Below are 15,232 nucleotides of genomic sequence, written 5' to 3' on the forward strand. Positions count from 1 at the left end.
ATAATGATAGGGCTGTAACAATGCCAAATGTTATCCCTCCACCATTTTAATTCCATAATTGCTTTGATTGGTAGCTTCATTGGTCTGTCAAAATGACCAGCATTAATTTTGAGTGCTTGTATTTTTGCCCTTTGTAAATTTTGATAATACAAAGGTCCAAATTGTGTGGCTGGAAAAGCAGCCACTTCTTTGCCAATCACCCTTGCTACCAATCTGATAGATGGTTCACTGATGTCAATTATGTTGTTGCAGGCCTTAGTTAAGACTGTAGCCTTGTCCTTTGGTAAAGTCACCGACATGTGAACTGAGTCAATAGTGAATCCCAAATAATCCATTATGGTGGAAGGCGTTAGTTTAGATTTAATTGGATGGATGATAAACCCCAGTTTCTCAAACAATTGTTTGGTGGCTGATACAGCTAGTTTGGCTAATTCCAAAGTTTAGCCCACAATCAATATGTCATTGGCCATGATCATATGTTTTTGTTTCCGAAGAAACGCTAGGACTGGCTTCAAAATTTTTGTAAACAGCCTGGGGCTGATGTTAATCCATTTGGTAGAGCTCTATACTGCCAGAGCTGCCCCATCCAGTTGAATTTTAAATAACGTCTGTGATCAGTCCGTATAGGCACTGAATAGTAAGCATCTTTTAGGTCGATGCTGGCCATGAAGTAGCCTGTGGAAATCAATTGTTTGGCAGTAACAAAGGTTTCCATTTTGAAATGAATATACTGCACAAATGTATTCAATTTGGTCAAATCTATGATGATGCGACAACTACCATCTTTTTTCAATAACCCCCTTAGCGTGGAGTCTCACCAGTTCAGCATGTGCTTCCAATTTTTATTTTCGTGAAAGTACGAACTTTCGGTTTGGTACATGCTGAACAGGCTATTTTTGTGCACAAATTCAATGGTATATCCCTGGATACTGTTTAGGATATAAGTGTCTGTTGTTAATGCACTCCATGCCTCCCAAAAGAAGTGTAATCTCCACCGATATGTGTATTATCCACACTTCCTATAATTTGTAAGGGACCAGACCCACCTACCTCCATGGTTACCAGTGGAATGTTTACTCCTTCCTGTGTAGTCTTCGAGGAGGTTGAGGCGCCGGGGTTTGGGTTTGGGGTTTGCGCATTTTCCACGAAGACCGGTCTGGGCCATGGCCTAAAAAAGACCGCTGTCCTGTATGTCCGGCCTTTGAGCTTTCACCAGCTTCTGATTGTCTTGCTCTGCTGGTGGGTGCGTGAGGGTGCTGTTTTTGAGTGTAGGAGGTCCTCTCATTGAGCTCCTTCTTTCTCCTTCCAGCACCCCCTGCACACTTGTTGTTTGTTCAGCAAACGCCTCTTCAGGGTCAGCCCAGAATTGACCCCCAGTACTCCCCTCTGACGAGGGAGATGCACTGTGCAACCCTACGTAAGGTGCTGCTGTGGGTGTTTTGTATAACCCACGGTGACTAGACTCCATCTCCCGGAGTCTGTCACATTGGAGCATCTGCTCCATAAGCCGCTCCATTTGGCCCCAGCAACGCTGGTCCCCGCGGCATTTCTTGCAGTCCGACTTGTCAGACACAACGGCTCTGTTCCATATAGCCTTCCCGCCCGGCCTTGGTGTTGATCTGGCTGGCGCGGGTGCCAAGTCGGGCACACCTGATCCCACTCACGGTGATCTGGTGCCGTCAGCCGCTGCTAGTTGCCCGCAACTCCGCGGTTCTTTCCAGCCAGTGCAGCCCTTGTAGACTCTTGTCCATAGTTTCCCCTGTGAAAAACAGCACGGGAAACAAAAAACGACCGCAGAGTAATTCCCTTACCTGTCGGTCTCTGTTTAAACTTGTCGCTGCGGGGGAACGCTCCCTCCGCATACTCTTCCCGCCCGGCCGTGGTGTTGATCTGGCTGGTGCGGGTGCCAAGTCGGGCACAGCTGATCCCACTCGCGGTGATGCTGGTGCCTTTGGCTGCTGCTGGCTGCCCGCAACTCCGCGGTTTTTCCCAGCCAGTGCAGCCCTTGTGGACTCTTGTCCATAGTTTCCCTCTGTAAGAAACAGACACGGGAAACAAAACACGACCGCAGTAATTCCCTTACCTGTCGGTCTTGGTTTTTTTAAACTTGCCGCTGCAGGGGAATGCCCCCCCCCCGCTTGCCGTTTTGACTTGTCAGAGTCAACAGCTCTGTTCTGTGTAGTCTTTCCGCCCGGCCGTGGTGTTGATCTGGCCGGCGCGGGTGCTAAGTCAGGCACAGCTGATCCCACTCATGGTGATGCTGGTGCCTTCAGCTGCTGCTGGCTTCCCGCAACTCCGCGGTCCTCCCCAGCCAGCTTTAGTCGCAGCCCTTGTGGACTCTATTTTTGTCCAGTTTCCCTCTGTAAAAAACAGCGCGGGAAACAAAAAACGACCGCAGAGTAATTCACTTACATGCGGTCTCGGTTTCAAAATTACCGCTGCGGGGGAACGCTCCACCCCGCCTGTCGTTTCGCAATGCGTGAAACGATATGGCACGCATGCGTCCTGGCGGGTTCTTCACGTAGTCATTCACGTGACTCCGAAGTAAAATTGGCTTCTGTAAATTGTTCCTAGTGTGTAGGACAGAACTAGCATTTAGGTGATTGCTGGTTGCCATGGACTCAGTGCGCCAAAGGGCTTGTTTGCACGCTGTGTCTCAAAACTAAACTAAACTAAACTGAAAACTCCAATATTACAGCCAGGCAATTACATGATTAAATTGATCTGGAATTAAAAGGAAAGGTCTAGACTCAATAATAGGATTGCTGAAACTACTGGATGGTTGTTAAAAAAATATGTTCTCTCTTATCCTTCAGGGAAGAAAATCTGCTAGCTTATCAGGTTTGATCGAGGCTCACCAATAAGATCAGAGTTCAGAGGCAATTAATGATTGAAAATAACTTGCTGCCATTGCCAATAACATCTACGTCCTGTGAATTAATAAATAACATCAAGCAGATCAGAATTGTTGTGGAGTCACAAGTCATTATAACATAGAGTTATAGTCATAGAGTCTGACAGCATGGAAACAAGCCCTGTGGCCCAACTTGCCCACACCGGCCAACATGTCCCATCTATACTAGTCCCAACTACCTCCTCTGGCAGCTCATTCCATACACCCACCGCCCTTTCTGTGAAAAAGTTACCCCTCAGATTCCTATTAAATCTTTCCCCCTTCACCTAATAAACCATGCCCTCTGGTTCTCGATTCCCCTACTCTGGGCAAGAGACTCTGTGCGTTTACCCGATCCATTCCTCTCATGATTTTATACACGTGTCACTGTGCGTCACTTTGGACTCGGTGGGCCAAAGGGCCTTTATCCACGCTAAACCTCTGACAGAGCAGCATTCTCTCAGTACTTGACTATAGTTTGGACTCAGTTCTTTTGGGCTGAAGTCTCTCAGGTAGGACCTAAGCCCCCAACTTCACAAACGTGAAGCACAGCTTCTACGTATCGAGCCACAGCTGGTGGGGTAAGAATGAAATATCATGGATGATAACCTTTTGTTATTAAAGAATAGAAAGTAGGTGCTGTTGAACCTGCGACCAGCTAACACAATGGGAGATAGTGAAACCATTTATCCAAAAACATATCATCATACAATAGGCTTCAGGCGTGACAGCAAATGTCTCATCAAATACTGTTAAGATACTTGACAGCATAAATGCTTTTGAAAGGCATTTTCTTCCTCAGTGAACTATGAGTTTTATGCTTTTCAATTCAGCCCATCTCAACAAAAAGGATGGCACTTTCAACCAAAGTGCTTTTGGAATTCCTGTAGAAGGCATCAAGCGAGAGACTGAGCAGTAGCTGATAAAGCGATGATAACCAGTTGCATGGTTCATTGATATCATTCTAGTGATTTTTACAAGGCAGTAAAAGCACAAAGCATTTTGTCAAATGAAGCACTGATTACCTTGTGACATGCATCATTGGAAGATTTGAGTGGCTGCGTTATGATCAAAGGGCATCGGCAGTGGAATGGCCGTTTGCTCAGCCAACCTGGTTGCACGGTATTGTGCTGCTGGTTTAGTAGAATTAGTTTAGTTTAGTTTAGTGTAGAGATACAGCCTGGAAACACCGAGTCCATGCCGACCGACGATCACTTGGACATTGGACACTGGCTCGCTCCTGCACACTGGGGCCAACTTACAGAAGTCAATTGACCTACAAACCTGCATGTCCTTTGGGATGTGGGAAAAACCGGAGCACCCAGAGGAAACCCACACGGTCACAGGGAGAACATGCAAACACCACCCATAGTCAGGATCAAACCTGGGTCTCTGGTGGTGCAAGGCAGCAACTCTATTTTTTGATAGAAGTAGATAAAATTATGAAAGGCATAGACAGGGTAGACAGTCAGAACCTTTTTTCCCCACGGTGGAAACGTCCAACACTGTCTCCAACACACAGACAGCACCCGTGGGCAGGATTGAGCCTGGGTCGATGGTGCTGTGAGGCTGTGCCACTGTGGTTGACTTGAGTATTATCCACAGTGCTCCTTTGCAGTATTACAAAGGCGTGTGACAAAAAGGAGACCATTCTGCTTGACGTCTCTGTGCTGGATATTATTGTAAACATGCATTTTTCTATTATATTGCATTATATCATATTAAATTATATTAGATCAAGGGTTCCCAACCTGGGGTAAATTTTGCCTACCCAGAGGGTAAATTTGTTGATTCTGGATTTCTACATGTTTATTTTTTCATTGACTGACTGTGTTTGGTTCTGGTACACCGATTTCTGTTCATCATTAGTAGTTCATAAATAAGTGAAATAACATTGTTATGTGCTATTAAAGTTTCCAGGAGTAAACGGGGCAAAAAAGGTTGGGAACCCCTGTATTCGATTATATATTATAGTAAACACACCTGCATTCTCCACTCAGCCTCAGGAACATCCACCGACCCTCTGATCATTATTTACAGCACCCCCCTCCATTTTGAATGTGTCACTGGGTGCAAGAATGGAAGGGGATCCACTGCCCCCCAGCCCCACCCCCCCAACCTTCATGTCAACCCAAATAACTTACGGTTATTGTCATTTATTCATTCACATATCTGCGGATATTTCTTGGCAAAACCCACATTTGGTATTGGTGGTATTTTTTAATTGTAACATCAGACGGTGGATATTCTTGCTATTGAGGGGGTGCAGCGTAGGTTTACAAGGTTAATTCCTGGGATGGCTGGACTGTCATATGCTGAGAGAATGGAGCAACTGGGCTTGTACACTCTGGAGTTTAGAAGGATGAGAGGGTCTCTCATTGAAACATATAAGATTGTTAAGGGTTTGGACACGCTAGAGGCAGGAAACATGTTCCCGATGTTTGGGGAATCCAGAACCAGGGGCCACAGTTTAAGAATAAGGAGTAAGCCATTTAGAACGGAGGCGAGGAAACACTTTTTCTCACAGAGAGTGGTGCGTCTGTGGAATTCTCTGCCTCAGAGGGCAGTGGAGGCAGGTTCTCTGAATGCTTTCAAGAGAGAGCTAGATAGGGCTCTTAAAATAGCGGAGTCAGGGGATATGGGGAGAAGGCAGGAACGGGGTACTGATTGTGGATGATCAGCCATGATCACATTGAATGGCGGTGCTGGCTCGAAGGGCCTAATGGCCTACTCCGGCACCTATTGCCTAATGTCTATTGTCTATTATTAAGAAAGCACATCAGCGCCTCTACTTCCCGAGAAGATTACGGAGAGTCGGTTTGTCAAGGAACTTGTTCCACTAATCTCCTCTGCCTGCACATGATCCATATCCCTCCATTCCCTGCATCTCCATTTGCTTATCGAACAAACTATCGTATCTGCCTCCATCACCATCCTCGGCAGCATGTTCCAGGCACCCACCATTCTCTGTGCAAAATAACTAGCCTCAAACTTTGCTCCTCTCACCCTAAATAATAAACGTTATTATTATGGACTCGAGGTCCAGACAAGAGGCAACATTACATTTAAAAAAATGCATTGCATATTAAAAAATATCATAAAGTACATATAAAATCTTAGTATATCACTTATAAAAGCATCATAAATTATATATTTTTTAAAACAACACTACATGTTAAAAATCCAGATTAAAAGAATGATCAATGTCCTACAACGAGACAATGATACCAGTGTCTCCATAGCTGGGATTCATAGCGTGTAGTGCTAACCCTTAAACCCTAAAGCCATGCCCTCTAGTCTTTGACATTTCCACACTGGGAAAAGGGTTCTGCCTGTCTATCCCATACGATTTGGTGAGGGTTCTGGGGAGGTTTACAATGATGCTCCCTGAATTAGAGAGGTTGGATAAACTTGAATTGATTTTTTTCAGGAAGATTGAAGGTTGTGGGGAGGCTCGAGAGAAGTATATAAAATTAAGATAGGCATAGATTGGGTAAATAGTCAGAACCAAGATGGATATGTCCAACACTACAAGGCACAGCTATAAGATGAGAGGAGGAAAGTTTAATGATGATGTGCGGGGCAAGTTTTTTACACAGAGAGTGGTGGGGGCCTGGAACACATTGCCAGGGGTGGTGGTGGAAACAGATAAGATAGTGTCATTTAAGAGGATTTTAGATAGGCACATGGAAGTGCAAGGAATGGAGTGACATGTACAAGCAGATGAGGTCAGTGTAAAATGGCATCAAGGTCGGGCGAAGAACCTGTTCTTGTGCTGTACTATTCTATGTTCTAACGAGGCACCTCAAGCATTGAGAGTACTTGGAAGTTGCTGTAGACAATTGGCTGCAGTGTTTCATTTAATGATGTCTCCACTGCACAAACGTTCAATGCTGAACTGAGTTGAGATTTTGAAAGGTACAAATCATTTCTCCATGGAAGTAGAACACGAAAACAAAGAGTAGGTTATGTGGGAGTAGAAACTCTAATAACTATTCTAAATTAAACGTAACTGACAGTTTATGTTACAAGAGTAAACATTCGTCAGGCATAACTTTTAAATCTATCCAGTAAAGTATCCAATGTATTCATATTTACCTTCACTTTCTTGCAATGCAGATTGAATTTTGTGAGATTTTGCAGCACAGTGGTAGCGTTGCTGCCTTACAGCGCCAGAGACTCGGGTTCGATCCTGACTATGGGTGCTGTCTGTACGGAGGTTTTACGTTCTCCCTGTGATGTGCGTGGGTTTTCTTCGGGTGCTCCAGTTTCCTCCCACACTCCAAAGACGTGCAAGTTTGTCGGCTAATTGGCTTAGTCAAATTGTAAATTGTCCCTAGTGTGTGTAGGATAGTGCTAGTGTGCGGGGATCACTGGTCGGCACAGACTAGGTTGGCTGAAGGGCCTACATCCACATTGTATCTCTAATCTAAAATAAAATTCAGCCACCCACAGTGTGGTCTCTTTAGCAATAAGCACAATGGGTCAAGCAGTATCTCTGGATAACATGGACAGGGACATTTCAGGTCAGGACTCTTTGTCAGACAGATTGTGGTGGGGGGGGATGAGAGTTGAAGCCTGGACAAAGCCTGGTATGTGATAGGTGGATACAGGTGAAAATGGGGTGGATGGGTTGGTTGGTTGGGTGGACAAAGATCAGCGGCCAAAAGGAGACAAAGAGATATGATAGAAGAGACTTGAATTACAAGGCCAGAGGAAGGGATGTAGGTGGAAAGGGGATGCTGGAGGAAATTGAAAAGGGTAGGAAAAGGTCTGAGAAATTCAGGTGGGACACAGGGAAGAGGCAAAGAGGTGGGAGAGTTGTTGTTGATTAGATACCTAACATTGGAGAATATACCATTGGGGATGTTTCTTTAACTGGCAGAGCACTTACCAAAGGGTCAGCTTCAATTTAGTTTAGAGATACAGCGTGGAAACAGGCCCTACAGCCCACCGAGTCCACGCCGACCAGTGATCCCCGTACACTAACACTAGGGACAATTTGCAATTTACCGAAGCCAATTAGCCTACAAACCTGTACGTCTTTGGAGTATGGGTGGAAGCCAGAGCACCCGGAGAAAACCTACACAGGTCACGGGGAGAAGGTACAAACTCTGTACAGATAACACCCGTAGTCAGAATTGAACCCATGTCTCTGGTGCCATGAGGCAGCAGCTCCAGCACAATGCCACCACTGTTATTTCTAGAACTGACTGGGCAAAAAAGGCACAATAGCTGTAAATGCATTCAGTGCAGTTCAATATAATTACTGTTGCTGCACAGTTCAATGAAATTAATTTCCTTGCAAACAGCACCCATATTCAGAATCGAACCCGCGTCTCTGGTGCTGTAAGGAGGCACTCTACTGCTGCGCCACTTTGCCACCCTTGATAAAGTGAAAAGTGTTTGTGTATTTTTTATGCCAATTTTAAAAAGTGCTTTTGTTTTAGTCAATCAAATCATAATATACATGATTACAATGATGAAGAACCACAGGTTTAAAGTAATTAAGGAACTCAAAGAAATTACATCGCTAAAACAACGTCAGGGAGATTTCTTATGCTACTTTATAGCCAGGGAAAAAGACATAGAATTATTACTAGGTCAACTTCCTCAGAGTTGCAGTAGGAATCGAATTTTATCTCAAGTTAAATCTGACCCTGTGACGAGATTAAAAATCAACTTGAAATGTTGCCCTTGTTGCACAATTTATAAATGCTGCCTGACTCCGAAAATATCTCCAGCCTGTTCTGTTTTGGGTTCTAGCTTCTTGGAGCTTTGCCTGTATTATTTGTGAGTCTATTCAATGCATTCATCTCTGCCATCTGTGGCTTCAGCGTTCCTTAAGGCACACCACAGGCAATGCAACATCTTTGAAATATAGTTGCCTGAAAGGTGGCACATCAACTCCCACGAACAAGTCTTTTTCAGTGGAGTTAGTACAGAAACCAATATTGGCTACATATTTACAAATTCTCCTGGTTTGCTTTTAAGAGTGTTTAGGGGTCATTTATGCACACATGAAAAGATAGATGATGTCTTAGTCCTAGTTTTGTTTAGTTTTGTTACAAAATGCTGGAGTAACTAACGTAGTGGGTATGGTGGGCGGCGCGACTCACGTCGCAGCGGCCTCTGCAGTCCGTCTGTCTTTTTGTTATTTTTTGTCCCGTTTTAATGTAGTTTTTATTTGTTTTGTTTGATGGGGTATGTGTGTGGGTGGGGTGGGGGGGGGGGGGAAACTTTTAAAATCTTTCCCCTGCACGGAGAACCCGACCTTTTCCCTGTCGGGTCTCCGTTGTCATTGGGGCTGAGCAACGTGGAGCGGCCTCCAGCAGGAACGACCTGGGGCTCCAGTCACGGAACTGCGGACTTACCCACCATCGCGGAGCTGGCCGAGTTCGGAGCGGGAGGAGCTGTGGTGGCACGCTGCTGCGACCCGACCCCCGGAGATTCGGAGGCTCCAACCGCAGGTCCGGTGGACAGTAATATCGGGAGCCCGCGGGTCCCTGCTGGGAGACCACTTTTCGGCGCTTCCGCAACGGCGACTTCTCTCGCCCGAGTTGCGGGGTCGAGGAGTACCTGGAGCAGGGCCTTACATCGCCCAGCGCGGCTTCAACGGCTGCGGGACTTTGCTAGCACCCGCCGGGGGCTCCAACAACAAGACCCGGAGCGTGGCCTTGCATCGCCCGGCGCGGCGTTAATGGCCGCGAGACAATTGCCATCGCCCGCCGGGGGCTTTGACTCTGACATCGGGAGGGGAATGGGGAGTGCAGGGGAGAGATAAGTTTTTGCCTTCCATCACAGCGAGGAGGAGATGCGCTGTGATGGATGTCTGTGTAAATTGTGTTGTGTCTTGGGTCTTTTTTTCTTGTGTGTATGACTGCAGAAACAACATTTCATTTGAGCCTCTATGAGGTTCAAGTGACAAATAAATTGTATTGTATTGTATAACTCAACGGGTCAGCCAGCATCTCTGGAGAAAATAAATAGGTAACATTTTGGGTCGAGACCCTTCTTCAGACTGAGAGTCAGGGAAGAGGGAAACTGGAGGTATGGAAAGCGCCGATGACCGAGGAAAGGAAGATCCCATAATGGGCCATTGTTGGCTGCGGAAATGGTGATAATGGAGGAATATAGGATGTGAACAGTGAAACTAGCAGGACGACTAAGGTGGGGGAGGGACGGAGCGAGAGGGAATGCAAGGAATGCTTGAAATTAGGAAAATCAATATGTACTGTATACCACTGGGTTGTAAGCTGCCCAAGTGAAATATGAGGAGGTGCTGTTTATCTAATTTGCTTGTGCCCTCACTCTAACAGAGGAGGAGGCCCAGGACAGAAAAGTCAGTATGGGAATGGAAAGGGGATATTTAAAATGTTTGGCAACTGGGAGATCGTGTCGGCCAAGACGGACGGAGTGAAGGTGTTGATGCTTTGGCACCGACCATACAAGAGCTGGCTGCTCTTGAAAAGGAGGCGCAGTCCTCTTTCTTACAGTTTGGCTTTCTTCCCAACCAATTGTTCAAGCGCTTTTGATTGCAACATGCGCCTTAATTTAGTTCAACAAAGAAACTGACAAGTTATTAAAGAACCTGGAAACACTGGCTGAGTTTGCGCTTGATCTCACCGCTAGATAGCAGTCCACTCTGAGAACAACAGATACAGTAGACAAGGTTAGAGGAGGTGCAAGTTTAGTTTAGTTTATAATACAGCATGGAAACAGACCCTAAAGGGCCTGTCCCACGAGCATGCGACCTGCATGCGGCAAGCGCGACCAAACCGGAAGCAGGGGCCGCGCGGATGTTGAGTGAGCGAGTCGAAGTTCGCGCATGACGTACAGCGTAAAGACGCTGCTTACAGCGTCGAGACGCTGCGCACGCCCGTCGAGGCGGTGCGTATGGCGTTGAAGTGAACACGGTCAGTTTTTCGGAGCCCCGCGCGATGTCGGGACCAACTCCGCACAATTCCATACGGCTCCGGCGATCGAAGTGGGACCGGCCCCGCGAGGCCGTACGGCTCAAGCGACCACGTTAGGTCACGCTTGCCGCATGGAGTCGCATGCTCGTGGGACAGGCCCTTTAAGCCCACTGAGTCCGGCCGATCATCAATCACCCATTCACGTTGGGCCTTAATCAAGGACGAGTTGCTCCCCGGCCACCATTGATCTCCCTTCCGTTGCGTCCATTGACACTTCACGCTGCCACGGCAAGGCCACCAGAATAATCAAGGGCCGGTCTCATCCCAGGTACTCCCTCTTCTCCCACCAGGCAAGAGTTACAGAAGTGTGAAAATGCACACCTCCAGATTCAGGGACAGTTTTTTCCGGGCTGTTATCGGGCAACTGAACCATCCTACCAACAACTAGAGAGCAGTCTTGATCTACCATCTACCTCATTGGAGACCCTCGGAATCTTTAATTGTACTTTACTGCACATTATCTTTCACTAAACGTTAATCCCCTTCATCATGTATCTGTGCAAGTGGACGGCTGGATTGTAATCATGTATTATCTTTTCACTGTACCTCGGTACATGTGGCAATAAACTAAACTCCCTGTTACTGCACTGGATTATGAGCCTACGTCTCTGAAGCACAATTTCAACCATTCAGTCATTTAATTTGGAGCTGAGAGTGTCAATGATAACAAAGCAGGCAGCACAGTGGAGCAGCGGTAGAGTTGCTAACTGGCAGCACCAGTGACCTGAGTTCGATCCTGACCGTGGGTGCTGTCAGTATGGAGTGTGTATGCTCTCCCTCTGACCGCTTGGGTTTTCTCCAGGTGCTCTGGGCGTTCCAAAGACATGCAGGTTTGTAGGTTAATTGGCATCTGTAAATTGTCCTTAGTGTGCAGGATAGAACAAGTTTATGGGTGATCATTGGTCAGCACTGACGTGGTGGGCCAAAGGGCCTGTTCTGACTGTATCTCTAAACTATACGAAATAATCTTTCTTCTAGATCAGTGATGTTTAAATTTCATGCCGAACTGATTCAGAATATGTTCTACACATAATATCATACTTCATATATCATACTTCTATCAACATATTATATCATACTTCATTTAACCTTTTTCTTTAACCCATGTTTAGATTAGTTTTGTTTAGAGATACAGCATGGAAGCAGACCCTTCGGTCCCCCGAGTCCATACACTAGTTCTATCCTACACACTCGGGGCAGTTTACAGAAACCAATTAACCTACAAACCTGCACATCTTCGGAGTGTGAGAGGAAACCGGAGCTCCCAGACAAAAACCCACACGGACACAGGGAGAACGTACAAATTCCATACAGACTGCACCCAAAGTCAGGATCGAACCCGGGTCCATGGCAGTGTACGTCAACTGCCCTACCACTGCACCAGTGTGCCGCCATGCAAGCAGAATACCTTAACTTTCCACAGGACCGTAGAAAATTTTACCATTCATTCATAGTGTCAGCTCTATGCAAGAGCAAGGGTCTATGTCCATGCTGTATGACTGTGACTCTTATTTCTCTTGCCTCTCCCTATTCTCTCTGCTGACTGTACCCATTTTCTCAGCAGTAAATTTCATCCTCACAGTCCGCCGCTCTTCCCAGTTTTGTAAGAATCGGCAAACACTGAAGTTGTGCCCTGAGAATGGTTTTGAGGGAGAATTCTTAAGCTGTGTGGTCAGGTCACCAATATTTCAATGATTAAACTTGGAGGCGATTGGAAGGCCAGTAAAGGTTAACAATAACTTTAAAGATGTTATCCACAAAAGGAATGAAAGATATGAAATTCTTGTCAATCCACCGAATGTTGTTAATGGAAGCAGTGTAGCTGAAACAATTTTCTCACAAGCTGTTACCACAGCCGTTTTATTGAAGGGGAGTGTAATTGATTCTTCAGAACTAAGTGGCTCTGATCATTTCTTATAAGAAGGGAGGAGCCCAAAGCTCTGAGTCAGACAAGGGGCAATTGCAAAAAATATTTTGATAATTACATTCGGCAAAACCGCAGAAAGGTTTAACTTTTCCTCTCGCTGTGTGCTCTATATCTTGATTCAATTCCCTTGCGAGTTTTTGACATTTGAACCAGCCAGGTTCTGAGCACTGCGCTTTACCAGATCAGCAGAGCCCTAACCCTCAAAGTCTGTGAAATGGCATGTGAATTATGGATGAGCTGGTGGCTCACGACATGTGGCTCAATTTAGCATGAACTTAACCCAAAACTTAAATGTAACTTAACTCAATCATATTGCCACTGTCTCTTCGCAAAGTGGTTCATCCTCGCAGAATATCACTAGGTCAAAGAGGTTGATGCAACAAATGTGTTCTGTGTTGCAATGCTGTCTGTGTGATCTGTGCAAAAGTCTTCGTCAGGGAACCATGCAATGAAGTGTATCAAGATGTTTAAGTTGGAACAAATAGCTTCTTTACTTTTGAGTTTAGACTTTAAAGATACAGAGTGGAAACACAAGTCTTTTATTTGAAAAACACCTTTAGCTTAGTCTAGTTTAGTATAGGTTAGTTTGGAAACACAGCGTGGAAACAGGCCCTTCTGCCCATTGAGTCCACGCCAACCATCAATACCTGTAGGCTAGCACTATCCTACACACGAGGGACAATTTACAATTTTACAGAAGCCAATTAACCTACAAACCTGCACGCCTTTGGGGTGTGGGAGGAAACCCGAGCACCCGGAGAAAACCCACGCGGTTACAGGTAGAGCATAAAAAATCGATGCAGACAGAACCCGTAGTCAAAATCCAACCCATTTATTTATTAGCATAATTTATTTACCTATTTATTTATTTTTTATAAATGTATTTATTTAGTTATTTAAAAAGTAAATGCACTGTTTAAAATTTGTGATTGCAGTCTACTTGATCACTGACTAATCCATCACCTAAAGCATTTATACATTCTCTGACTAGCGCAGTAAGGGTGTAAGCAACCTATTTATTTATCATTGGGTTGAGGATGTCAGTGATACGTGACGCCTTTATAGCTCTCACCCTGACAGGCACTTGAACCAAGAACCTGGATGCTGAGGATTCTTCCCACACTGCGAGTATCTGGAAATTGAGGGAATCATTTTTCCCCAAGTCACTTTGCAGCCTTCTAGATAACTATTGAGAACCATCTCATCCTGTCAAAGTTCTCCCTGTAACTCAAGCACTCTATTGTAAGCAACATTTTGCTGAGACACAAGGAATGGCAGATGCTTGATTCTTGAGTAAAACACAAAAGGCTGGAACATCTCACCAGATCAGGCAGCATCTTTGGGGGACATAGACAGACGACGTTTCAGGTTGGGACCCTTCATTAGACTGAAGAAGGCTCCTTACTCCAAACGTCATCTGCCTGACCTGCTGAGTTACTCAAGCACTTTGTGTCTTTTTAGTCTATAGTTTAGTTAGTGCTTTGTAGTATCTCCCTTTATTCCTTCAAAATCAATAGCAATGGGTACTGACCAGTTTCCTAAAACAAAATCTCCTACCTTTACAGGTTCCTTGCAGTAGAGCCTGTTTTAGTTTAGTTTAGAGATACATGGAAAGAGGCCCTTCAGCCCACTGATTCAATAGACAATAGACAATAGGTGCAGGAGTAGGCCATTCGGCCCTTCGAGCCAGCACCAATGTGATCATGGCTGATCATCCCCAATCAGTACCCCGTTCCTGCCTTCTCCCCATATCCCCTGACTCCGCTATTTTTAAGAGCCCAATCTAGCTCTCTCTTGAAAGCATCCAGAGAACCTGCCTCCACCGCCCTCTGAGGCAGAGAATTCCACAGACTCACCACTCTGTGAGAAAAAGTGTTTTCTCGTCTCCGTTCTAAATGGCTTACTCCTTATTCTTAAACTGGGGCCCCTGGTTCTGGACTCCCCCAACATCAGGAACGTGTTTCCTGCCTCCAGCGTGTCCAAACCCTTAACAATCTTATATGTTTCAATGCAATTTCCTCTCATCCTTCTAAACTCCAGAGTGTAGAAGCCCAGCTGCTCCATTCTCTCAGCATATGACAACCGATGATCACCCATGCATTAGTTATATCCCACACATTAGAAACAATTTACAGAAGCCAATTAACCTACAAACCTGTATGTCTTTGGAGTGTGGGAGCATCTGGAGATAACCAATGTGGTTACAGGGAGAACGTGCAATCTCCATGCAGACAGCGCCCGTAGTCAGGATCAAACCCGGGTCTCTGGTGCTGTAAGCAGCAACTCTACCGCTTCACCACTGTATGTCCTTGTAGGCAACTTGCATACATCTGTGGCATAGTGAGCGTGGCATACAGCCATAGAGTTGCTGCCTGACAGCACCAGATACCCCGGTTCGATCCTGACTACGGGTGCTGTCTGTACAGAGTTTCACGT

The 15,232-nt window shown here is 45.6% G+C and overlaps 1 protein-coding gene across 1 annotated transcript in view; it reads left to right on the forward strand.

The window, feature by feature from the left end:
* galntl6 (polypeptide N-acetylgalactosaminyltransferase like 6) overlaps window positions 1-15,232 on the forward strand; it is an 821,073-nt gene that overhangs the window by 472,303 nt on the left and 333,538 nt on the right. The window lies entirely within an intron of this gene.

Source organism: Amblyraja radiata, chromosome 3, assembly GCF_010909765.2.
Source record: "Amblyraja radiata isolate CabotCenter1 chromosome 3, sAmbRad1.1.pri, whole genome shotgun sequence".
Classification (NCBI taxonomy): Eukaryota; Metazoa; Chordata; class Chondrichthyes; order Rajiformes; family Rajidae; genus Amblyraja; species Amblyraja radiata.